Source organism: Marmota monax, unplaced genomic scaffold, assembly GCF_021218885.2.
Source record: "Marmota monax isolate L192 unplaced genomic scaffold, Marmota_monax_Labrador192_F-V1.1 WCK01_AAM20220418_F8-fsc00105, whole genome shotgun sequence".
NCBI lineage: Eukaryota > Metazoa > Chordata > Mammalia > Rodentia > Sciuridae > Marmota > Marmota monax.
In genome coordinates this window covers 51,446-77,663 of record NW_026692947.1, presented here as the reverse complement: position 1 = coordinate 77,663, position 26,218 = coordinate 51,446, and the positions used below count along the sequence as shown (strand labels likewise).

Genomic DNA, 26,218 nt, shown 5'->3' with positions numbered 1-26,218 from the left:
GCAGGGTTTATTTAGAAAGGGGTAACATAGACTTCTCCCAGGAGGAAGAAGGGGGCCATGGCTGGTATCCTGGTATCTTAAGAAGTGAGGGTATTCTGCTTTTTTTTTTTTTTTAATGTCTTAGGCTTCCTTTGTTCTCCTGCTCTCTTCCCCTTATCTCTCTCCTTTCTGTGTATGTGACTAGGCCCAGGAGATGCTCAGGTGGAATGACCAAAAGGTGAGAAGCAGATGGACAGGGGGATTGGCCAGATGAAGCAGCCCAGGACACATTAATTAACAGCTTTTACAACTCCCTGTAGGGAGGGACAATTCCTGGGGCAGATTACCTTAGCAACAGGTTGGAACAGAGCAGATTATCATGATAAGGGTGGAGGAAGGGCTCTGAAGTCCCTAGGAGGCAGACTCCAACTTTCTGGACTTACTCAAATTGGCCTCCTTGATCCGACCTGACTCGATTTACCTATCTATGTTGACTGCCTGGCTAATTCTGGCTTCACCAGCATGAACCCATTCAGGGTCCAAATTGGACTTTTATTACTTTTGCCTAATAAACCTAACAAGTAATGGTCATGTTAATGACTGTTCTTAAGAAAATGAATTTTTTTTTTTCATTTTAACATTTGAATTTTGGTAGTATTAATGCTTTTCTTACTGGAAAGAAGAATGTAATTTTTCAGTTGTTTAATTTTGCATAGTTTTTTTTTTTATTTTTAAAATACTCTAATATATATGTTGTTTTTGAAATTTGTTTTATTCATTAAACTTTATACTTTTGATATTTAATCATAGTGTTTAAAACATTAAGTTTTCATTGTATATAGGGTAAGTATCAATTATGATAATGTACTGTGTATTTCAAGAGCTGGAGAAAGGATTTTGAATGTTCTAACTGCAAAGAAATAAATGTTTGAAGAGAAAGATATTTGTCCTGATTTGGACATTGTGCAAAGTATACATGTATTAAAACATCATAAAGACCCCATAAATATGTGCAAATAATTATCAATTAAAAAGATGTTTTCACCATGAAGAAATGATAGATCATTGAGAAGATAGATGTTTAGCTTGACTTAAACATTACACAGACTATACAAACAGGGAAATACCACATAGTAAACTGTTATTAGGTATAATTTTTGTTTTAATCTATCATTTTTTCAAAAAATTAAAGAAAAAATGAAAATATTGATAAAATAAGCAAATATGATAGTAGATTAATGGCACAAAATATTAGTGAGTTAAACAACTGAGTGTCAAATATAGTGGATGGTTAAAGAAGATTTAAGAGAATATTTGTGTTCTCTTACACAGATTGTGGTGAGATGTGAATCCCTTTTCTGTGGCCCCACCCCTTTGGCCTTGTGCGCTGCATCCAACATGGCTTCTCTCTTGGATGGCTCTGCCCATTGCTTCCTACAGCTTTCCTTGGCAGATGTTCCATGTTACTAGAATCTCTTAATTCCTGAGGTCTCCACTGCAGCTTTAGCTTCATTCTCACATTTTTATGCATTTCTGTCTCAGGGGCTACCTGAAGGGATGCTGACCCTCCTGCACTTTGCCTGGCCTCCCAGGACTTCCTTTGAAACCTCAGTGGAGGCCTCCATGATCCCCAACTCCAGAATCCTACATTCTTGAACAACTGGCACCACATGGATGATGCCAACTCCTGCTGCCAGCTCAAGGAATAGCTGGGCTCCTTGACTATGGTTGCAGGGGCCCTTGAATCTAGACAACTGAACATTATTTAAGGACCCATGAGGAAGGAACTTCATAGGTCCCTCTTATGGAGGCAGGGTGCTCCTATGATCTCTTTTCAAATGAATTTTTATTTTACACCCTTAAGACTTCAATGGGTGTAGTTTCCTAAGGTGCCCTTAGGGAATCTTTTCTATTATCTCTGGATAAAATACTTAGCTTCTCTTTAGTGGTGGTAATCTCTTCAGCAACCACATCTACTTCTTTGGCTAAACTGAAAGCTTTTTCAATCTTTCCTGGTTTTTTTGCTTCTCATTATCACAGTAAATTTGGATAAAAAACCACCAGCAATACCCATTCAACTTTCTGAATTTGTGCTGCCTTGAACTTTACTCCCCCAGATTTATTAGTCCATGAACTATAGATTGAGACTCAAAGTTTCAGGTCATGGGCAAATTGCAGAAAAGTTCTTTGCTGTCATGTGACTGTATCTAATGTGACTTGTCTCTAATCCAATTCCTAAGAGTCCTCATTACCATCTGAAACCTCATGAGCATAGTCTTTTTACTGTTCATATTGTTATCAACATTCTGGTCTTCTCCGCTCCCATCAGAATTACCTAAAAAACTTTGCTTTTAACATTCTAAGTTTTCTCCAGCCTGCATCTCCAAACTTATCCAAACTCGTGTCACAAACCAGTTCAAAAGGCTTCTGAACCAAATGGTCAGGTTACTCACAGCAACAACCTTACTTTTCAGTATCAATCTACGTGTTAGTCAGCTTTTCATTGCTGTGACCAAAGTAACTGACAACAGTTACTTAGCAAAGAAATAATTTATTCTCAGTTCATAGTTTTAAGGATTAAACCTCTGAGTTGGTGAACCCAAAATAAGATTTTCTTTACGAATTCTCAGTTGATATATAATTTTAAGCACCTAACTAATTTTAGAAATGAAATTTTAAGCATCTAATTTTAGAAATGTAAGACAATGATTTCATTCTTCAACATTTAGTATTATAGACTCAGTTATTATTTTGGTGTTATCAAAATAAATTTTTTTTCTGTATGTGTTTAAGGTTTTTTGCTTTTGTTTTTTTATGTTTGTGTTTTAGCAGAGCCTAAATATAGGTTTCCTTTGTGTATATACTCGGGGGAGTTTGCCAAGATTTACATTTGTGTTTTGATTTCTCTAATCAATTTTAGGTACCTTTGAGCTATTAATTTTTCAGTTATTACTTCTGTCAATTTTCCCTCCTTTGAAACTCCAGTTATTCATATGTTCTGTTACTTGACACTGCATGACACATTTTTTTACTCTGTTTGATTTGTTCTTATTTATGCACTTTAGACTTTCTGTATTTCATTTGTGGCATTTCTACATTAGACTTTCTTCAAGTTTAATATATTTCACTCTGTGTCCATATGACTCATGAGACATTATTTCACATATTTATTCTGTACTTTCAGAATAACACATGATTTTTAGAGTCATTTTGTTTTGGGTACCTTTTTATTTTTACTTATTTACATCTTCTTTATATAGTTTCTTTAACATACTTAAAAGAGTTATTCTAAAGATATTGATAGCATTGTAGCTTCAGGAGCTAAGTGTCTGCTATTTACTAACTTTATTTTCTCTTCCTGGACAGACTTTTTCTCCTTTCATGTGTGCTTTAATTTTCATTTGAGTCCATACATTTTGTATGAGATGGAATGTTATGACTTAAGTTTATATAATTACTCCCACCAATGAGAGTGTTTGCTTTCTTTTGATCTAATTAAACTCATTTGGGCCTGGGTTATATTTTAGTTTGTGTCAGTCCACTTCTGGTATGAAAATATGCAAAGAGAGGACTGTGTGTTGTGTGTGTGTGTGTGTGAGTGTGTGTGTGTGTGTGCGCGCGCGCGCGCAGGTACACTCATATGTTTTCAATTGAGAACCGGTTAGAATCTTGTTCCTCTATCCCAAAAGACTGATAAATTTACCTGCTTCTTTGATGCTTTAACTCCTGTTTTAGAATTTGATCCTGAGTGATTTTCAAATATAGCAAATATGTTCAATAAAGATACTAACTGTTTACTTAAAGCAGGCCACTTTTCCTATTGGGACATTTTGACTGAGAATATGGGAAATTTCAGTCCAAAACCTCAGCAGTGCCTCGTGCATGCTAGGTGAGCACTCTACCAAGTTTCAGAAAATTTTATGCTAAATGTAATCTCTCAAAGTTCATCTGGTTCTTCCTTTCTTCATTACCATTCCTCTATTTATTCAAATTCAGATCATCAATCCATATCCAGAGCTGGCAGTCCTAACCAGGTAAGAAATAGCCAGACCATATGTTTGCATGAAATAAGGCTTTCTCACTTGGATTTAATTAATTTAATCCTCTCAATCCCACAATTTACTTTTAAACACACACACACACTGTTTTACATGCACACTGTTCTAGTCAGCTTTCCATTGCTGTGATTAAAAGATCTGACCAGAACAACTGTAGAGGAGGAAAAGTTTATCTGAGGTCTCACCATTTCAGAAGTCTCAGTTCATAGATAGGCAGCTCCATTCCTCAGGGTTTGAGGTGAGGCAAAACATCAGCAGGGAAGAGTGTGACAGAGGGAAGCTGCTCACATGATGATCAAGAGGCAGAGAGACAGAGAGAGACTCCACTGGCCAGATACAAAGTGATCAGATACTCTAATGACGAATCTCTTCCAGCCACACCCTACTCACCTTTATTTACCACTCTGTTAATCCCCATCCCCCCATCAACAGATGCATTCACTGATTGGGTTAAAGCTCTCATAACCCATTCATTTTTCTTCTAAACCTTCTTGCATTATCTTATAAGTGAGCTTTTGGGGACACATCACAACCAACCCATGACACACATTCCCACAAGGGATGGATCAGTAACCATATAGGTATTTTTAAAAGCAAAGTGAACCCCGACATACCATATGTTTGCTTTTATTATTAGATTGCCAAGGACCTCCTCCAATAGGAGATACAGAAATTCTGTTAGGTTCCTGGCCTGACCAGCCTTATCCAGAGGGTACTCAGGCTACCTACAAATGCCACCCTGGCTATAGAACACTTGGTACCATCAAAAGGGCATGCAGAAATGGAGAATGGGTGGCTCTTAATCCAGGCAGGATATGTCAGAGTAAGTACTTCACTTCTTAAAACAATACTTATTCTTAAGTTTTAGGTGGACACAATATCTTTATTTTACATTTCTGTGGTGCTGAGGATTGAACCCAGTGCCTCTTGCATGCTAGGTGAGCACTCTACCACTGAGCCATTACCCCAGCCCCGAGTACTTCATTTTTTTGTGTGAAACTTCATATCTTTTAGTTGTGAAAATGCTTAATACTTGATATTGTAACAATAATGGTTGAATTATATCATTCTTATCATTTTAATACAAAACAATACATGATTATTTTTAAAAAGAGGACAGTAATCCGAAAAAATTAAAAAATACAATTATAAAATAATAGCTTTGCTATTTTCAATTTTCCTTATATTCAATGTTGTCCTCTAATTAAATGCCGAATATCTTTGTCCACCAACTCCTACATAGAATGTGTTCCCTGTATAACATACTAATACATATACATATATTATTTTTATTTTAGAGAAGCCCTGTGGACATCCTGGGGATATTCCATTTGGTTCTTTTCATCTTGAAGTAGGAAATAAATTTGAATATGGTGCAAAAGTTGTTTATAAATGTGACGAGGGGTATGTAGTCAATATTGAAAAGGTTTATAACTCAAATACAAAAGAGGAACTGTACTAATTTATATACACAAATAACTTGAAAATTAAGGTACAATATAAATTATTATATGTGTATATCATACTCTTTTCTTAACATTAAGAAAGTCAAGCTGTAATTACTCTAATATAGTATTATTATAAGTATATGGAGGTGTCAGAAGATGGCGGCGAGGGGAGTGCATTACCCCCGTGTGCTGCTTCACTGTGTGGTAGTATGACAAGTCAGGACGGCTAAAGGATATCTTGTTAGGAATTTCCAGCAATAGTGGGGTGCGCCGGAACCTGGAGGAAGGATTTCCATCGCACGAGGATCGGCTACGGGGACTCAAACGAGAGAGGTTTGTCACACGGAGGGTAAAACTGCTTATTCAGCAAATCGCCCCGCGGCTAGAGTCTGCAAGGCGCGCTGGGATAGAGACGCAGGGTTACAGCGCTGCAGTTTCTGCCAGACGCGCAAGCACCGCACTCAGGGCTGAATTCTGGGTTCGAGACGGGGAAGGAAGCGGTCCATCTCGGTTCTCCACACCGGTCAGACCACAGAGGAGGCCAGCAGCCACCATGTTGGTAAACTGACGTCACCACACCTGTTTTTGACTGACCGCAGCTCATTCAGCCATAGAACAGGTAATTTCAGGCTGCAATTCGCCTGCGGCTTGCAGACAGATTGCTAGGGTTCAGCGCCTGGGGGCTTCTTAAAATCTGATCTTATCGGAGTGAACACGGAGCGCGGGGCGGCCAAGTCCCGGCTCCCGGAACCGTCCCGGAACCGCCCTGGCTCCGGGCTGCGGAGCCTGCGGAGGCTGCTTCTTGGACCCTGCTAATATCAGAGCAAACACGAAACACCAAGAAGCCGAATTCCAGCTCCCGGAACTGAGCCCGCGGGGACTGCTTCTTGGAGCTTACACTTATAGGAGCTTACACCGAGCACAGAGCGGCCGAGTTCCGGCTCCCGGAACCGTCCCGGAACCGCCCTGGCTCAGGGCTGCGGAGCCCGCGGAGGCTGCTTCTTGGACCCTGCTACTATCAGAGTATACACCAAACACTAAGCGGCCGAATTCCGGCTCCCGGAACTGAGCCCGCGGGGGCTGCTTCTTGGAGCCTACACTTATAGGAGCTTACACCGAGCACGGAGCGGCCGAGTTCCGGCTCCCGGAACTTCCCTGTACCGGGGCTAGGAGCCCGCGGAAACTGTGTCTCGGTCCGGGTCCTGCTGAGGGCAGGTCAGGACTCACCCATTGCTTGGGTTGCCTGGCAAGGGGAACGAAATGCTGCCATTCGCATAGGATACCAACATGGCAGAGATCTGATGTCAGCAGAAAGCGGTGGAGGAGAGATCTTCATCAATACCAGCGGTGACATAAGCAGTTGGTCTCCTGGTAAGGGGGGTGAGGCTCAGTCACCCGAGTCTCCTCAATTTGTCCTCGAGCCGGAGGGAAGGAGCCGGGCCGCCGCCAGCCCCCGGAGCAGGCCCAGCGGCTCGCCAGCGTGGTGACCGCGTGACCCCAATTGGAGAGGGGGCGGAGCGGAGCCGCCACCCACACCCGCCAGGTGGGCAGACCCACGACCCAGTAGTACATGGGCGTGGTAGGAGGGGCAGGGCAGAGCCGCCCTTCGCGCTTGCAAGGTAAACAGACCTGTGACAGCCTGGCGGGTCAGGCCCAGTGGCCTGCCAGTGTGGTACACACGTCACCCCAACTCGAGTAGGGGCAGAGCAGATCCTTATCCCACGCCCGGATCAGGCCCTGCCGGTGTGGTGGTCACGTGACCCCAATTGGAGTGGGGGTGGAGCGGAACCGCCACCCGTGCCCGCAGGGTGAGCAGACCAGTGATCAACCTGCAGATCAGGCCCAGGGGTCCGCAGGCGTGGTAGGAGGGGCAGGGCAGATCCGCCGCCAGCGCCTTCAAGGTAGGCAGACCTACAACAGACCGGCGGATCAGGCCCAGGAGCCTGCCGGCGGGGTACAAACACCACCCTAATTGGAGTAGGGACAGAGCAGAGTCGCCTCCCTTGCCAGGAACAGACCCAGCATCCTGCAGGCGGGGTAGTCACGACACCCCAATTGGAGTAGGGGCAAAGCAGAGCCTCCACTCGTGCCCGAAAGGTGGGCAGATCTGCGACCGACCAGCAGGACAGGCCCAGTGGCCTGCTGGTACGACAGACACGACACCCCAATTGGAGTAGGGGCAGAACAGAGCCGCCACCAGCTCCCAGAACAGGCCCAGTGACCTGCCGGCGTGGTAGCCACGACACCCCAATTGGAATAAGGAGAGAGCAGAGCCGCCGCCCGCACCTGCAGGAAAGATACGCAAGCAGTATGAAAAGACAAGGAAAGAAAGGACCACAAGCAATGCAGGTCAACGCAACTTTAGAAGAGGTAACAGCTGCAGCAGATGGAATGTCAGATAAAGAATTCAGGATATACATGCTTCAGATGATCTGGAGTATCAAGGAAGACATTAAACAGCAAAATCAGACAATGAAAGATCACTTCGACAACGAATTACGCAAACAAATCCAGGAAGCAAAGGATCAACTATACAGGGAGATAGAGGTTATAAAAAACAAGCAATCAGAAATCCTAGAAATGCAGGAAGCAATAAACCAACTTAAAAACTCAATGGAGAATACTACCAACAGAGTAGAACACTTAGAAGATAGAACATCAGACAATGAAGACAAAGTATTTCAACTGGAAAAGAACATAGACAGCTCAGCAAGACTGTTAAGAAACCATGAGCAGAACATCCAAGAAATATGGGATAACATTAAGAGACCAAACTTAAGAGTCATTGGGATACAGGAAGGTACAGAGCTCCAAACCAAAGGAATGAGCAGTCTATTCCATGAAATAATACAAGAAAACTTCCCAGACTTGAAGAATGAGACAGAATCCCAAATCCTAGAAGCCTACAGGACGCCGAATGTGCAAAATCATAAGAGATCCACACCTAGACACATTATAATGAAGATGCCCAACATACAGAATAAGGAGAGAATTTTAAAAGCTACAAGAGAAAGGAAGTAGATTACATTTAGGGGCAAGCCAATCAGGATAACAGCTGATCTTTCAACACAGACTCTGAAAGCTAGAAGATCCTGGAATAACATATTTCAAACACTGAAAGATAATGGGTTCCAACCAAGAATTGTGTATCCAGCGAAATTAAGCTTCAGGATGGAGAATGAAATTAAAACCTTCCACGATAAACAAAAGTTTAAAGAATTCGCAGCTAGAAAACCATCTCTTCAAAACATCCTAGCCAAAGTATTACAGGAAGAGGAAATGGAAAATAACAATGAAAACCAACAGTGGGAGGTAGGACAGTAAAGGGGGGGGGAAACAATCAAAGTGGAAAACAAACAATGTTTAGTAACAGAAATAAACAAATATGGCTGGAAGAACAACCCATATCTCAATAATAACCCTAAATGTTAATGGCTTAAACTCACCAATTAAGAGACACAGGCTAGTAGAATGGATCACAAAACAAGACCCAACAATATGCTGCCTACAGGAGACGCATTTGATAGGAAAAGACATACATAGGCTGAAGGTGAAAGGTTGGGAAAAATCATATCACTCATATGGACTTCGGAAACAAGCAGGCGTGTCCATACTCATATCAAATAAAATAGATTTCAAGCCAAAGTTAATCAAAAGAGATAAAGAGGGACACTACATACTGCTTAAGGGAACCATACACCAACAAGACATAACAATCATAAATATTTATGCCCCAAACAATGGTGCAGCTATGTTCGTCAAACAAACTCTTCTCAAGTTCAAGAGTCTAATAGACCACCACACCATAATCATGGGAGACTTCAACACACCTCTCTCGCCACTGGACAGATCTTCCAAACAAAAGTTGAATAAGGAAACTATAGAACTCAATAACACTATTAATAACCTAGACCTAATTGACATATATAGAGTATACCACCCAACATCAAGCAGTTACACTTTTTTCTCAGCAGCACATGGATCCTTCTCAAAAATAGATCATATATTATGTCACAGGGCAACTCTTAGACAATATAAAGGAGTAGAGATATTACCATGCATCTTATCTGATCATAATGGAATGAAACTGAAAATCAACGATAAAAGAAGGAAGGAAAAAGCATACATCAATTGGAGAATGAACAATAGGTTACTGAATGATCAATGGGTTATAGAAGACATCAAGGAGGAAATTAAAAAATTCTTAGAGATAAATGAAAACACAGACACAACATATCGGAATCTATGGGACACATTGAAAGCAGTTCTAAGAGGAAAATTCATTGCTTGGAGTTCATTCCTTAAAAAAAGAAAAAACCAACAAATAAATGATCTCATACTTCATCTCAAAATCCTTGAAAAAGAAGAGCAAAACAACAGCAAAAGAAGTAGAAGGCAAGAAATAATTAAAATCAGAGCTGAAATTAATGAAATCGAAACAAAAGAAACAATTGAAAAAATTGACAAAACTAAAAGTTGGTTCTTTGAAAAAATAAACAAAATCGACAGACCCTTAGCGATGCTAGTGAAGAGAAGAAGAGAGAGAACTCAAATTACTAGCATACGGGATGAAAAAGGCAATATCACAACAGACACTTCAGAAATACAGAAGATAATCAAAAACTATTTTGAATCCTTATACTCCAATAAATTAGAAGATAGTGAAGGCATAGATAAATTTCTTAAGTCATATGATCTGCCCAGATTGAGTCAGGAGGATATAGAAAACCTAAACAGACCAATATCAATTGAGGAGATAGAAGAAACCATCAAAAGACTACCAACTAAGAAAAGCCCAGGTCCCGATGGGTATACAGCAGAATTTTACAAAACCTTTAAAGAAGAACTAATACCAATACTTTTCAAGCTACTTCAGGAAATAGAAAAGGAGGGAGAACTTCCAAATTCATTCTATGAGGCCAACATCACCCTGATACCTAAACCAGACAAAGACACTTCAAAGAAAGAAAACTACAGACCAATATCTCTAATGAACCTAGATGCAAAAATCCTCAATAAAATTCTGGCGAATCGGATACAAAAACATATAAAAAAAATTGTACACCATGATCAAGTAGGATTCATCCCTGGGATGCAAGGCTGGTTCAATATACGGAAATCAATAAATGTTATTCACCACATCAATAGACTTAAAAATAAGAACCATATGATCATCTCGATAGATGCGGAAAAAGCATTTGACAAAGTACAGCATCCCTTTATGTTCAAAACTCTAGAAAAACTAGGGATAACAGGAACATACCTCAATATTGTAAAAGCAATCTATGCTAAGCCTCAGGCTAGCATTATTCTGAATGGAGAAAAACTGAAGGCATTCCCTCTAAAATCTGGAACAAGACAGGGATGCCCTCTCTCTCCACTTCTCTTCAACATAGTTCTCGAAACACTGGCCAGAGCAATTAGACAGACGAAAGAAATTAAAGGCATAAAAATAGGAAAAGAAGAAATTAAATTATCACTATTTGCAGATGATATGATTCTATATCTAGCAGACCCAAAAGGCTCTACAAAGAAACTATTAGAGCTAATAAATGAATTCAGCAAAGTGGCAGGATTTAAAATCAACACGCATAAATCAAAGGCATTCCTGTATATCAGCGACAAATCCTCTGAAATGGAAATGAGGACAACCACTCCATTCAAAATATCTTCAAAAAAAATAAAATACTTGGGAATCAACCTAACAAAAGAGGTGAAAGACTTATACAATGAAAACTACAGAACCCTAAAGAGAGAAATAGAAGAAGATCTTAGAAGATGGAAAAATATACCCTGTTCATGGATAGGCAGAACTAACATCATCAAAATGGCGATATTACCAAAAGTTCTCTATAGGTTTAATGCAATGCCAATCAAAATCCCAATGGCATTTCTTGTAGAAATAGAGAAAGCAATCATGAAATTCATATGGAAAAATAAAAGACCCAGAATAGCAAAAACAATGCTAAGCAAGAAGTGTGAATCAGGCGGTATAGCGATACCAGACTTCAAACTATACTACAGAGCAATAGTAACAAAAACAGCATGGTACTGGTACCAAAACAGGCGTGTGGACCAATGGTACAGAATAGAGGACACAGAAACCAATCCACAAAACTACAACTATCTTATATTTGATAAAGGGGCTAAAAGCATGCAATGGAGGAAGGATAGCATCTTCAACAAATGGTGCTGGGAAAACTGGAAATCCATATGCAACAAAATGAAACTGAATCCCTTTCTCTCGCCATGCACAAAAGTGAATTCAAAATGGATCAAGGAACTTGATATCAAATCAGAGACGCGCCGTCTGATAGAAGAAAAAGTTGGCTACGATCTACAGTCGGTGGGGTCGGGCTCCAAATTCCTCAATAGGACACCCATAGCACAAAAGTTAATAACTAGAATCAACAAATGGGACTTACTCAAACTAAGAAGTTTTTTCTCAGCAAAAGAAACAATAAGAGAGGTAAATAGGGAGCCTACATCCTGGGAACAAATCTTTACTCCTCACACTTCAGATAGAGCCCTAATATCCAGAGTATACAAAGAACTCAAAAAATTAGACAATAAGAGAACAAACAACCCAATCAACAAATGGGCCAAGGACCTGAACAGACACTTCACAGAGGAGGACATACAGTCAATCAACAAGTACATGAAAAAATGCTCAACATCTCTAGCTGTCAGAGAAATGCAAATCAAAACCACCCTAAGATACCATCTCACTCCAGTAAGATTGGCAGCCATTAGGAAGTCAAACAACAACAAGTGCTGGCGAGGATGTGGGGAAAAGGGTACACTTGTACATTGCTGGTGGGACTGCAGATTGGTGCAGCCAATTTGGAAAGCAGTATGGAGATTTCTTGGAAAGCTGGGAATGGAGCCACCATTTGACCCAGCTATTCCCCTTCTTGGTCTATTCCCTAAAGACCTAAAAAGAGCATGCTACAGGGACACTGCTACATCGATGTTCATAGCAGCACAGTTCACAATAGCAAGTCTGTGGAACCAACCTAGATGCCCTTCAATAGACGAATGGATAAAAAAAATGTGGCATTTATACACAATGGAGTATTACTCTGCATTAAAAAATGACAAAATCATAGAATTTACAGGGAAATGGATGGCATTAGAGCAGATTATGCTAAGTGAAGCTAGCCAATCCCTAAAAAACAAATGCCAAATGTCTTCTTTGATATAAGGAAAGTAACTAAGAACAGAGTAGGGACGAAGAACAGGAGAAGAAGATTAACATTTAACAGGGATGAGAGGTGGGAGGGAAAGGGAGAGAGAAGGTAAATTGCACGGTAATGGAAGGAGACCCTCAGGGTTATACAGTGGAGGGGGTAGAGAGAGAGGAGGGGAGGGGAGGGGAGAGGTGGGGAGGGGGGAGGGTGGATGATGGGAAAGGCAGCGGAGCACAACAGACACTAGTATGGCAATTTGTAAATCAATGGATGTGTAACTGATGTGAATCTGCAATCTGTGTATGGGGTGAAGGTGGGAGTTCATAACCCACTAGAATCAAAGTGTGGAATATGATATGTCAAGAAATTTGTAATGTTTTGAACAACCCACAATAAAAAATTAAAAAAAAAAAAAATAAGTATATGGAAAAACAGTTCACATGTAAGTAAATGTTCACCCAAGGCATCTTTTCTACATTGTACTATTTGCAGGGTATTTTGGGTTATCTATGTTGGGGATAATTAGACATATAATAAAATTATAAATTTATAAAATTTAGGAAGAAGCAATTCTTTGGTTGTAAGTTTTACTTATAAATGCTATTATTTAAATTTCCATGTTATACAAATTATTTTTATCATTCATATCAAAAATGCTACTCTTTCAGAATCATTGATTTTATGCCTTCTAACTAGCCAGTCAGGTTTCCTGACGGATCTCATCACAGTACCTCCTTAGTATTTGTTCTTCTCTATTATTCCTCTCTAGGTCAAAAACTTATTTTGCAGAAAATTTTGTACATTAGAAAGCCATGATCTTATCACTGTAATTTTATACTAAACAAGAAGATTCAAGAGATTATAAATTGAATCATTATTCTCCCTTCAAACATTTCTTGATTTGGAGCAAGAAAATGTGATAGTTTAAAGGTCAGGCTTGACACTAAATCCATGTTGCAAACCTTCAACTCTCAGTATCTGTGTGTATAAATAGGTCTTCACTTGAATTTTGCTCTCTTTTTAAAGTGAACACATATCATGTGCATCATGGGATTAGTGAGAGAAAGAAATAAGATCCATACTTGAAGCCCTTAAAAGAGATCCTAGAGTATTTCAAATGCCCAATAAGTTTTAGTTCTTAATAGTTTGGCCTCTTCAGAGGAAGTTTTTCAAACACATTTTCAGTCCAACTCTCAGTCATTACTACTGTCTTCTTCATATGTAACCAAGTAGGTTAAGCCAATCTGGGCCTGAACTTTTTGATTTGCTCTATTTCTGAAATCTCCCTGTATTTCTAGAAAAGTCTTCCCTTTAGGTTCCAACAATGACTTGGAAAGGAATCAAAATCCATAAATTTCTTTTACTTGATTTCCTCAATTGTAACAATTCATATTTATAACTTGTTAAAGAAATTAGCTACAGACTTGCCTCTGATTCTGGCTCTCTTTACCTCATCCTGTGTCCACTAGGGGTAACTCTGCTATAGCTTCACTATGAGAGTTCCTGCTATTCTCAGTCTCCAACAGAACTTTATCAGTGAAATCACTGATATTTATCAGTGAAATGAAGTGTCGAGATCATCCAGCAAACTAAAATAATTTATGTTATTTTAAAATTGTTTTATTTAAAATAAATTTAACTCTTAAATTTATTTTCAAGGGGATATAAATCTTTTGACCAGGTTATAGATGGTGAAGTAGATTTAAATTTTTTTTTTTTAATATTTGTAGATGGACAGCATGCCTTTATTTGTTTATTTTTATGTGGTGCTGAGGATTGAACCCAGTGCCTCACATGTGCAAAGCAAGCACTTTGCCACTGAGCTACAGCCCCAGCCCAGTGCAGTAGATTTTTTTACCCCTTGGTTTCTGTCAACTAACCCTTTTTGATTTTTTGCCTTTAGTTATTTCCCTTGCGGAATACTAACCATTTAACTGGATATTCAATTCAGATATCCAGTTTTATAATCCTACAGGAATTATAAAAATTTTGAGAAGTTTCAAAAAACCTTAATTTTTTTTTTTATTATTCTGCTTGTCTGGGTTTGAGTATTGTGAGCTACTGTTTTTTGCCAATCACTATCAAATAGGCAACTTCATTCTTTTTTTAATTTAAATATTTATTTCTTTAGTTTTTAGGTGGACACAGTATCTTTATTTCACATTTATGTGGTGCTGAGAACCGAACCCAGTGCCTCACCCACTCTAGGCAAGAGTGCTACCAATTGAGCCACATCCCCAGCCCCGCAACTTCATTCTTTTACCTCCCCTCCTCCCTCCAAATATTTGGACCATGGGAGGCTTTTGCAGAATATCTGAAAAGTCTTTGGGAAATAAATGGATCTCTGTGCAGGTGGAAAAAAATAACCAGAAAATCTGCTTTCTCTGTTAAGAGGGTACATTCTAGCTAGTAGAGAAGTTACAGGATTATCTTAGTAGTCAATTATTTTGTTTCCTTTACATGAGTGATATGTAGAATAAATGCTTGGCTCTGTGACTAAAACTTGGTTTATGAAAATGTTTTCTTTCCTTACAGAATTAGTCACAAATAAAAGCATTTTCCTTTTTTTTTTTTTTTTTTGAGGAAGAACATCTATTTTACTTGTACAATGAGCAGAACAATCCTTATTTGCAAATAAAGAAAACAAAGGCCCATGAAAATTATTTAGTGAGTCTGCAGGTCTTTCAAAGAAAAAAAGAGAGGGGGAGAGAAAGACATTTAAGACAGGAAGGAAGGAAGAAAGGAAGGAAAGAACAAATGATGGTAGGAAGGGAGAAAGGATAGTAGGGAAGGTAAAATAAAGGAAGAGAAAAAGAAGGAAGGAAACGTATAAGTTGCTAATTTTCCATAAACTGGAGTTTTTGAGAGACATTCAGAATAGGATTAAGCTAAAAACTGCATGCAAATACGTAATCTCTTGCCAGTCTGTTATTTTTGTTTTCAGGTATCAAATGTTAAGTAAGAATAATTTCCGTGAATGTAAAGCAGAAGGATGGACAAATGATATTCCTATATGGAAAGGTAATATAAAATAAGTTTATAATCTGTCAAGACAGCCAAACTATTTAAGCTTTTTCAAAATGTTTGGCATCAAAACATCCTTAAGTTTATAATTAAATATTTTTTATTTAAATTATTTTTCTGGTTTATAATACAGTACAGTTCCTTCTCTTGCTGAATACTAACCTAACTGGATATTCAATGTGGATATCTAGTTTTATTATCCTACAGGTAGGTGGCTTTAAAAAACTTTTGAAAAATCTGAAAAAGTTGTTCTTTCTGCATTCTGCTTGTCCAGTGCTGCAATGTATCTAGTTATTTTGTTTTATTTTTTATTTTTAAATTTATTTTTGGTGCCAGGGAATGAACTCAGGGGTGCTCAATCACTGAGCCACATTTTCAGTCTTTTTTGGATTTTATTAACAGACAGGGTCTTGAAAAATTGCTTGGGGCCTCACTAAGTTTCTGAGGCTGGCTTTGAATTTGTGATCCTCCTGCCTCAGGCTACCAAGTCATTGGGATTACAGATGTGTACCAAACATGCCTGACAAGTCATTTTATTACTACATATTTTGTGTTTTGATACATCAAATATAGGAGTTGAGGTTATAGCTCAGTGGTAGTGTTCATTAAGCATGCATGAGGACCTGGGTTCTAGTTCTACTACCACAAAAATAAATAACTAGATAAATGAGAGAGAGAGAGAGAGAGAGAGAGAGAGAGAGAGAGAGAGAGAGAGAGAGAATATAAATAAAGAGAGAAATCAAAATCCCTTGGGATCCTTGTTAAAACTGAGATTTGGGTTACTATAAAAAGGCCTATTGAATCATTAGCTTTGGGGTGAGAAAGAATCACTCTTAGAATTTTCATTATAACAAGAATCCAGGGTCCTTTTACAGTAAAAAGGGTTGACTTCTACAACCTTGGATATTTGAAAATATTAAGTAAAATCAAAATAAATACTCAAGTTATTTTGAACACTGAGGTGGAAGAGGAAGGGAATTTAAGAACAATTTTTGTATTGAAATAAATATTATGAAGTTTACTTTTATATCTTTTAGAATGCTGGTTTATATTATTTGGGGGCATAAATGGAAATTTTGTATTTAGTCATTCTAAACTTATATTTGTTAATAATTTGAGCTACTTGTCACCATGAAAATGCAAACTACCATTCAAAGTAGTAGCTGTTTGTTCACTTCCACAGAAAAGAATCAGAGATAAACAGTAATTTTAATGTTACCTAGCTTTTATCTTTTGCAAACAGGTATATCAAATGCTTCTAAAAATATTTAAGTAATTTCCTCTATTTTACTTTGCTGATGATTTTACACACACACACACACACACACACACACACACACAAAAATTTCATTATAAAGTTTTAAATTCTACTAGAAAAAATTATTTTTGTTTTTCATTGTTAAGTGTTTGCCAGTGACAGAACCAGAAAATGGGAGAATTATCAGTAGTGTGACAGAACCAGATGAGGAATATTATCTTTGGACAAGTCGTGCAGTTTGAGTGTAATTCAGGCTTCAAACATGAAGGACACAAAGAAATATATTGTTCAGAAAATGGTCATTGGAGTAATGAGAAACCAAGATGTGTGGGTAAGATGTACTTAACTGCTTGCTTGATTGTTCTTAGTTTTTCTTATGAAAATATATATTTAAAAACATTGTACACAATAATGAATATAAATAATTCTTAAAAAGCTAATGTTTATTAAGCATGTATAATATCCCTGTAGTTGATCTTAGTTTTCTATATAAGTCATCTATTTTCTACCTACAAAACAGTTTTATGATTTGTATGTACTAGTATCATCTCTATAATTGAAGAAATTTTGGTGCAAAATTGTTTTAGTCAGCTACTTGGCTGCTTGATTTAAAAAAAAAAAAACTAACAAGAACAAATAGAGGAGGAAAAGTTTATTTGAGGTCTCTCAGTTTCAGAGGTCTCAGTCCATGGATAGCCAGCTCCATTCCCTGGGGCTCAAAGGACATGATGGTGAAATAATGAAGCAATGGAAAGTGGCTCAGGACATGATGATCAGGAATGAGAGAGAGAGAGAGAGAGAGAGAGAGAGAGAGAGAGAGAGAGAGAGAGAGAGAGACACACTCTCCTCACAACATACAAAATGTATACCCCAAAGGTACACCCTCAATGACCCACCTCTTCCAGCCACACCCTACCTACTTTCAGTTACCACTCAGTCAAGTTCTATCAGAGGATTAACTGGGTTAAGGCTCTCATAACCCAATCATTTCACCTCTAAATCTTGGTGGATTGTCTCACATATGAGCTTTTGGGTGTTACTTCACTGTTAACAAAAATCAAATCATGCAGCCTAGATTACCACAGCATAGGGAGTCTAGATTTAAACCTAGGTTATTATCTGACATCAACACCCATACTCTAACCATAAATATATTGTTGTTGGCTCTTTTTTCAGGGTGGTGGGTACAAGGGATTGAACTCAGGAGCAATCAACCATTGAGCCATATCCCTAGCCCTTTTTTGTATTTCTTTAGAAACAAGGTTTGAGTTGCTTAGTGTCATGGAGTTGCTTAATGTCTTGCTGTTCCTGAGGCTGGCTTTGAACTTGAAATTCTGCCTCAGCCTATGCTGCTGGGATTACAGCATGTAACACCACTCCTGGCTGTAGTTGGCTCTTACAGGTTGAAAGAGAATGCTCAGCCTTTCTGTGCTGATCTCCAGAAAAGTCTATTTTTAATTCTGGATGCCAAATATTTATTATTTGTTTCCACTGATGCATCATGATGGCATTATATTTTTGAATAACTCATCTTTGATAACTTATTTCTAGGAAATGATTCTCTTTCATATTTATGATGAACGTTAACAATGAACTGCTGAACATAATTGAATCCACCAAATAAATAATTTTATTTTAGAAAAGTTTCTAAGTCAAGTGTAAGCCATGATTTCTTCAGTTTATTTTGTCATGAAACAGCTGATTTGTGTATCTTGATTCATCAATAATTTTGGCTTTTAAGTTAAACATTATGACCAATTAATTTAATATTTACCACACTTCATTTAACCTATTCTTGTTGGGAAGAAGTTTCTGCCATATTTATTTATTATCTAAACCCTATGATTTATTCACATTTTTATCTAGTGTACCTTACAGTAAAAAAATAAAAAATGAAAAATGTCTTAAGAATTCTAACAGAAATAGTTCTCTGTGATAATAATGTTAAGTTAAATACTTTAGAGGTTCATATATGGGATTTCTATGATCAAGGCTAGATGTCATGACTAGAAGAACCTTCCTGGAATTGCAGATGCTTAAGGAAAGTCTTACAGGAAGAGAGGGCTATTTTTAGGTGACCATGAAGAAGGCAAAAGCATGCCAGTCCCAGGAAGGTCAGAAGAGGAACATAGAAAGGCAGTGAGGCTTCAATAAGTGTGAAATCTTATTGTTCCTTATCCACTGTCCACAGGGGCCTTGTGTAGGATGCAGTCAGGTGATAATCAGTGATGAACTGAAGATAGGCCAGTACAAGGTACTGAGAAGCTAATGCACCATTCTTAAGAACTTAGCTTTAATGCAGACTGATTTGGGAACTGGTGAAGGATTTCAAGTGGAGGAATAAAGTGACCATTTGGAAGTTTTTGTAGTTAAACCCAAGAAAAAGAGATTAGGAAGATGGAAGAAGAGGATTTGGGAAAACAGTTATTATTGTCATGATCTCAGGGAAAAGTGTTTGAGAGAAGTGGTGTCAAAGATGATGGGCAGTTTTCTGATATTATTGTTTGTGTGTTTGTTTTGTTGTGTTTTTGTTTTTGACAGAAAACCTGTATAGATGGTGAAGACACAAAAGCAGAATCTCAGTTACTTCCAAAAATGTAATGAAAAATGAGTTGAATAAATTTCCTTGAGAAAGTTTTCTGTTGAATAAGTGCTCTAATCAAAAACGAGAAAATGTTTTATTTTTACAGGTCACTTGGAGAAAATACTTATCACAGTAAACTTATATTCAATATCACATATACATTTGATGAGTATTACTATCAATTACCGCCAAAGGACTAACTTACCCTTAAACTAAAGTTGAAACATAATTTTACTCAGAAATTTAGCTTCTGGCAAAATGAATAGCAACAGATGATAACAACTGATGTTAAGAATAACAGATAAATCAGACAGTCAAGCCAAAAGAGAACTTTTGTTTGGTTGGCTGATTTACCTAATGGAAAAAAAAAATCTATTTTTATATAAACACAACTTGGTTATAGTCTTTTAGTTCGTAATAACATTTTAGAATTTAATCCCTTGTATTTAGAAATTTCCTGCACATCACCAGAAATTAGAAATGGCTATTCTGTATCTCCAAAGAAAATTTATAAGGAGAATGAAGTATTTCAATATAAATGTAATCAAGGTTTTGAAAACAGTGAAAGAGGCAATGCTACATGCAGTAGTTCAGGATGGAGTCCAAGTCCCTCATGTGAAGGTAAGGTTATTTTTATTTTCTGTTTCTTTTTTTAAAATTTTATCAGGCCTGGTGCGATGGTGCACGTCTGTAATCCCAGGGCTTGGGAGGCTGAGGCAGGTGCATCACAAATTCAAAGCCAGCCTCAGTGAGAGCAAAGTACTAAGGAACTCATTGAGACCCTTTATCTCAATAAAATACAAAAGAGGGCTAGGGGTGTGGCTCAGTGGTCAAGTGCCCTTGAGGTCATTCCTTGGTACCCTACATCAAAAGAATTTTATTGGTTATTTATTTATTATTTATTTTTGTGCTACGTGGGATTGGGCCCAGGACCTTCTGTATACTAGGCAAGGATTCTACCATTCACTGAGCTACAGCCCCAACCCCAATTATTTTAATTAATATATTCATTTTATGTAAGCAATCTATTTTTCTCAAAAAAAGAGTATTAAATTTGTAAGAATTAATTGTGCAAAGTCCTTTTGACACTTATTTGTATGAAATATTCTCTCAAGATAAAAATAAATAGGACCAGAGGCTTAAATATACTATTAAGTAGCTAGTTCATGGTGATAAATCATTCCAGGAGCAGAGTATGATAAGTATGTAGCAAAATAAGTGCACCTTAGTAAACAGTATTCAAGAATATAGTAAAGAATTGGAATACAGGGGCTGGGGCTGTAAGCTCAGTAGTGGAGCACCTGCCTTATGTGTGTGAAGTGCTGGGTTCGATCCTCAGCACCATATAAAGATATATAAATAAAGGTATTGTGTCCATCTACAACTAAAAAAAATTTTTAAAAAATTTGAATACAATATTTTTTGGTTTAATTAAGTCATATGCACATACATTGAAATTAATCATTTGACTCAAAATTATTATAAAATTATGTTATAAATAAAAAACAAATACAATGAGAGTAAAAGATGTCAGTCAAGAAGTGATGGGACATTTTTGCAGTACTACCCTTTGTTTCTGAGTATTTCTGGGACATGTAACAGAAAGGGGTCTTCTGGGACATTGTACATATTTGGTTTTAGGTTTTCTGTAGTGCTTGTACTAATATACATTCTGGTCAATGCTGTATTCTTGCTTTTCATTCTTAATAATGATTAAGTGATGTTGTATTTTAATACTTAGTACATAAATGGCAATAAAGTGGTAAAATACTGAAGTGTTGATATGTGCTTTTTCTATTAATAATTGGTTTTGGCATAAATTGTTATGGGCTAATGGGTAGTTCATTTTTTAATCTGTAAAATGCAGATTGATGGGTTTTTTAAAATTATCTTTTTGGAAGCTTTGGTGTTTGTTGGATTCTTAGTAATTCTAATTATCAATTTTCTTTCAATTATATGTATTACATATGTGTTCTTAATTTATGTGGCTTTTATTTTTTCTTTAATGTTTACTATGAATAGTATTGATTCTTTCATATAAAATTATTTATTTATTTATTTTTTATTTATGTGGTGCTGAGACTCGAACCCAGTGCCTCACGCATGCCAGGCAAGTGCACTACCATTGAGCCATAACCCTAGCCCTCTCTTGATGAATCGTATCAGAGAATTTCCAATTATTTCAAACAACACTTTAGAAAAATCCTTTTTATTATATTATCATTTTCAATCTTATTAATTTTTTAAAATTTTTAGTTGTAGTTGGACATAATATATTTATTTATTTTTATGTGGTGCTGGGGATAGCACATGCTAGGCAAGTGCTCTACTGCTGAGCCACAACCCCAGCCCTCAATCTTATTAATTTTGTATTTTTGTTATATCCATATATCCTCTTTTTTTTTTTGGTATCAGGGATTGAGCCCAAGGGCACTTTACTAATGTGCTACACCCACAGCCCTTTTTGAGAAAGGGTCTCACTAAATAGCTTAGGGCCTTGCTAAATTGGTGAGGCTGATCTCAAACTGGCAAATCCTATTCCCTCAACCTCCTGAGTAGCCAGTATTATAGGCATGTGCCACTGCTCCCTGCTGTGGGGGCTGAACCCACAGGGGGGCAGGGGAGCTTAATCACTGAGCAATATCCCAGCCCTTTTTTATATTTTTATTATAGACAGGGTCTTGCTGAGTTGCTTAGGGCCTTGCTGAGTTGCTGAGGCTGGCTTTGAATTCTAATCCTCCTGGTTTAGCCTCCCAAGCTCCTGGGATTACAGGTATGTGCCCAGACATACATCTACTTTTACTGGGTTTATCCTTTTAGTTTTTACGTTTTTTTAAGTTAAGTTCATCAATTTTCAGTCTACCTTCTGATATTCTGAATTACTCGGGAAACAAGTTTATAAGTCTCTAAAGATGGGGAGAGAATTTCTCTTTTCTTTTCAGTACTGGGGATTGAACCCAGGGGTGCTCTACCACTGAGCTATATTCCCAGCCCTTTTTATTTCGAGAAAGCATCTGGAAATTACCCAGGCTAGCCTTGAACTTTTGCTTCTCCCACCTCAGTCTTCCAAGTAGCTGGGATCACAGGTATGAGCTGCTATGCCTGGCTAGTTTTACTCTTAAGTCCAATTTACACTATTTTTTAACTGGCTAGTTTAGTATATATTTATCATTACTGATGTCTAGATTGATGTGTAAGTTATGTGCCTACCATATTTCTGTGCTATCTTTTTTTTTTTTTTTTTTTTTTTGGGGGGGGCGGGGTGTGACTGGGAATTAAACTAAGGATGCTTTACCACTGAGGTAAAGCTACATCCTCAGTGTTTTTTATTTTGTGACAGGGTCTCACTCAGTTGCTGAAAGTCTTGCTAGGTTGCAGAATCTAACCTGAAACTTGTGATCCTCCAAATTTAACGTCCTGAGATGCTGGGATTACAGGCATGCACCACTATGCCTGGCACCTGTTTATTTTTTAAATGATTCTTTTTTCTCCCCTGCTTCTCTATTTCTACTGGACTTAGCATGTCTTATTAGTTTTTTATCCTTCTATAGATTTGGAAATTGTCATTTTTATTTCTGTTCAAATTTTCTTTCTAGATTAAAAAATACACTTTTGCCTCTAAATTCTAACATATATGTTTATGTTTGTCTAAAGATGATCAATAGCTGTATCCTCTACTCAAATAATGTACATCTAGAAATCTTTAATATTATCCCCTTTTTACATATGATCTCTGAAGAGCGTATTTAAAAATAATCCTGATGTGTTACTATATTATCATTTCACCAGTTTGCAATAGGTATATTTTAATTATTTTTCAAACTTCAATTTTCAAATAATCAAATTCTCTATTAGAAAACATTTTATTCAAATGTTTCCCAATGGAGGTATAACTTGCATTTTAGGTGGGTCAATTGGTCCAAAGTGAAAAATAGCCTGTGTACTGCAGGATTTTTAGAAACTATGGTCTTACCAACAAATGCCATAGATATCCTCCCTTTTCCCCAACAATGATAACCCAAACTACCCCATACTGTGTTTCCAAACATTACTTTCAGGATCAGTATCACTCACTTGAGAACTACTCTTTTAATGCATGAAAAAAATTGCAAAAATTACAAAATAAATAGATTTAGAACTGAAGGAACAAAGAGTAAGAAATATTTTAGTTTCACAAAGGAAATAATAAAAACATTTTTCCTTAAACTCAGGAAATTCATTTTATACAGCAGTTTTCAATCATTAGCTATATGCCTTGGTCTCTTTACCATACAAAATTTTTGCTTACTTACTTTTTGATTTTTGCAGTGTTGGGGATCAAACCCAGGGCCTCATGTGCACTAGGCAAGGATGCTATCACTGAATCATACCCTGAACTCCAAAGTTTTTAGTTGTAATATGATTAAGTAACAAAAGATGGAATAATTTTTGATTTTCTAAAGCCAGTTTTTTTTTTCTTGAGACTTCAGTAGAATACTGAATTTGTTCACCATTTTATCTTGTCGCGACCCCTTGCCCGCAAGGAAGACGCAACTCGAGAATCTTCTCTCAACAGTTTTATTCAGGTCCCTGGATATTTCTTCTTCTTTCTCTCGGGTGCCCCTCCCAGCCTTAATAAAGCATCCCAAGCCCCAATGCAAAGCTGCCGCGTGGAACTTTCTCACAGGGTGGTGAAAAATCATGTGCCAACTTTCCCAGATAAGAAGTTGTTTGTCACAGACCACAGCGGAGCCAGCGTCATCTTGTAATGGCGACCATAATCTGCAGAAACGGCAGAAGCGGCTCACCACAGTTCCCCCCTTTCTATTTTATTAAAACAATACAGGCGAGAGTAGAGGTCCTATCCCACTGTGCAGAAGTGGCTGCATAGTATGGCTCAGTCCCAAGGAGGGCCCTTCCCCAGATCTGAGGCCATATCAGCCGACGCCTTTTTTCGTGGGGCGGGGCGTGAACGCGTCTAACCCGCATGCAATAGGACATGCTCTCCTTGAGGTCCACGTCAAGGATCACTCAAGTGCAGTGCCTTGCCTCGCATCCTGTATCGTGACGATGGTGGACGAAGGGGGGTAGCTGAGGCTGAACTGCGACTGTTTATAATGACAAACAAGTTGACAGCACCCTGAAAGAAAGGCACGAACTTCAAGGCGATAGAAAAGCACTAGTGTGGAAACCCATCTGCGTGCAATGGCAGTAAGACCGGCAGAGTGCAAGGGCTTTCCAACACTAAGAGAATAACAAGGAAAGTCATGTCGATCCCAGTGCAATGTTATAATAACTTGGGGTGTAACGACCATGACAAAGGTTTACTGCTTAAGATGCGCAAGCCAGACTTGAGGCGAGTTGCCATTTTCTAAAGCTGCAAGAGCTTGTATGATCATAGCCTTTTCTTGTGCATGGCGAGTTTTAAGGCGACAGAGAAGCCACAAACAAAGTACAACACCGAAGCAACACATAGCACCAAAAATGCCCACTCCCACCCATTCCTTAAAAAAGGAAAAGGCAGAGGATAGCCAACTGGTGAATTGACCCAAAGTCACTGGTTCGACACGGGTACTGTTCAAGACAGCTATCTGGGTTAGTTGAGACTGGATCATGTTTTCTGCTTCCATGGACCAGGTTCCGGATGGATACTCCCCGATGATGTGGGAGGCATTTCTGGAATCATAAAATCTGACAGAGGTTATACATAAATGTGCACGTTGATCAACACAACCCAAATGTACTAGGTCAGACAATTCCTCAACTTGAGCTTGAAGCAGATCTATCCTTTGATTAGCAGCCAGAATCCCAGATAAAATGTGTTGATTAATTCTACTTTGAGATTCAAGTATGGTGGATGTTTGTTGAATAACCTGATTAATAGTGGCAGCAGTTTGTACCTGGCTGGCCATGGCTACTCCAGCTGTAACTGCTGCAGCAGCAGATACCGCCACAGCTGTCACCATAGCTGCCGTAATTCCAAAATCTCTACGGGCTCTAATCAGTTCAACAATAGGAAATGACTCTGGATCTGAAGTAACCGGGATCGGGACAAAGGTTGGAAATTTCATAACCATTGCCGTAGTCCAGGAGCCATTCCAACACTCAGACAAATAACAGGTAATATTAGAACAATTAAGCATCCCCTGTGATGTAACATTAGCCAAAAGAAACAGGAACAGAGATTGGAGACGGACTGCTGCGGAGGGTAATGTAGCATTAGATAATTGTGAATTATTTGCAGAAATTTTAAGCCTCCTACCTCACTCCGAGTCTTGGGTACTGCCAGAAACATTAAACAGCCAACTTTGGACTCCTAATATTTCCCTGGGGAAACACAAGCGCGGACTAGACTAGCCCAATCTGAGGGAGTCATGCAAAATCTAGTAAGTCCCTCCACCTGAGTGAGAGTGAAAGCGGCATCTATGCCATAAGTGCGGACAGATTCTGCCAAGGTTTTAATTAGCTTAAAGTCTAAAGGCTCATGATATCTTCCCCTGTTATTGTCCTGAAATAGAGGGTATGCAAGTCCCATATCTGTATTAACTGTCCTCCAAACTTGTGCATGAAAAGATCTCCCGGAACCTTGGCTCCCCCCCACATACGGAGGTGGGGCAATCGGCACCATATCTTCTTCTAGATATTCTACCTCCTCCTCCTCAGAGTTTTGTTGACCGATGTTAACTCCCTTCCCCTTC

The 26,218-nt window shown here is 38.3% G+C and overlaps 1 pseudogene; it reads left to right on the top strand.

Annotated features, from left to right (window-relative positions):
* Nucleotides 1–57: 57 nt before the first annotated feature.
* LOC124097656 (complement factor H-like) lies at nucleotides 58–20,281 on the top strand (annotated as a pseudogene).
* Nucleotides 20,282–26,218: the final 5,937 nt, after the last annotated feature.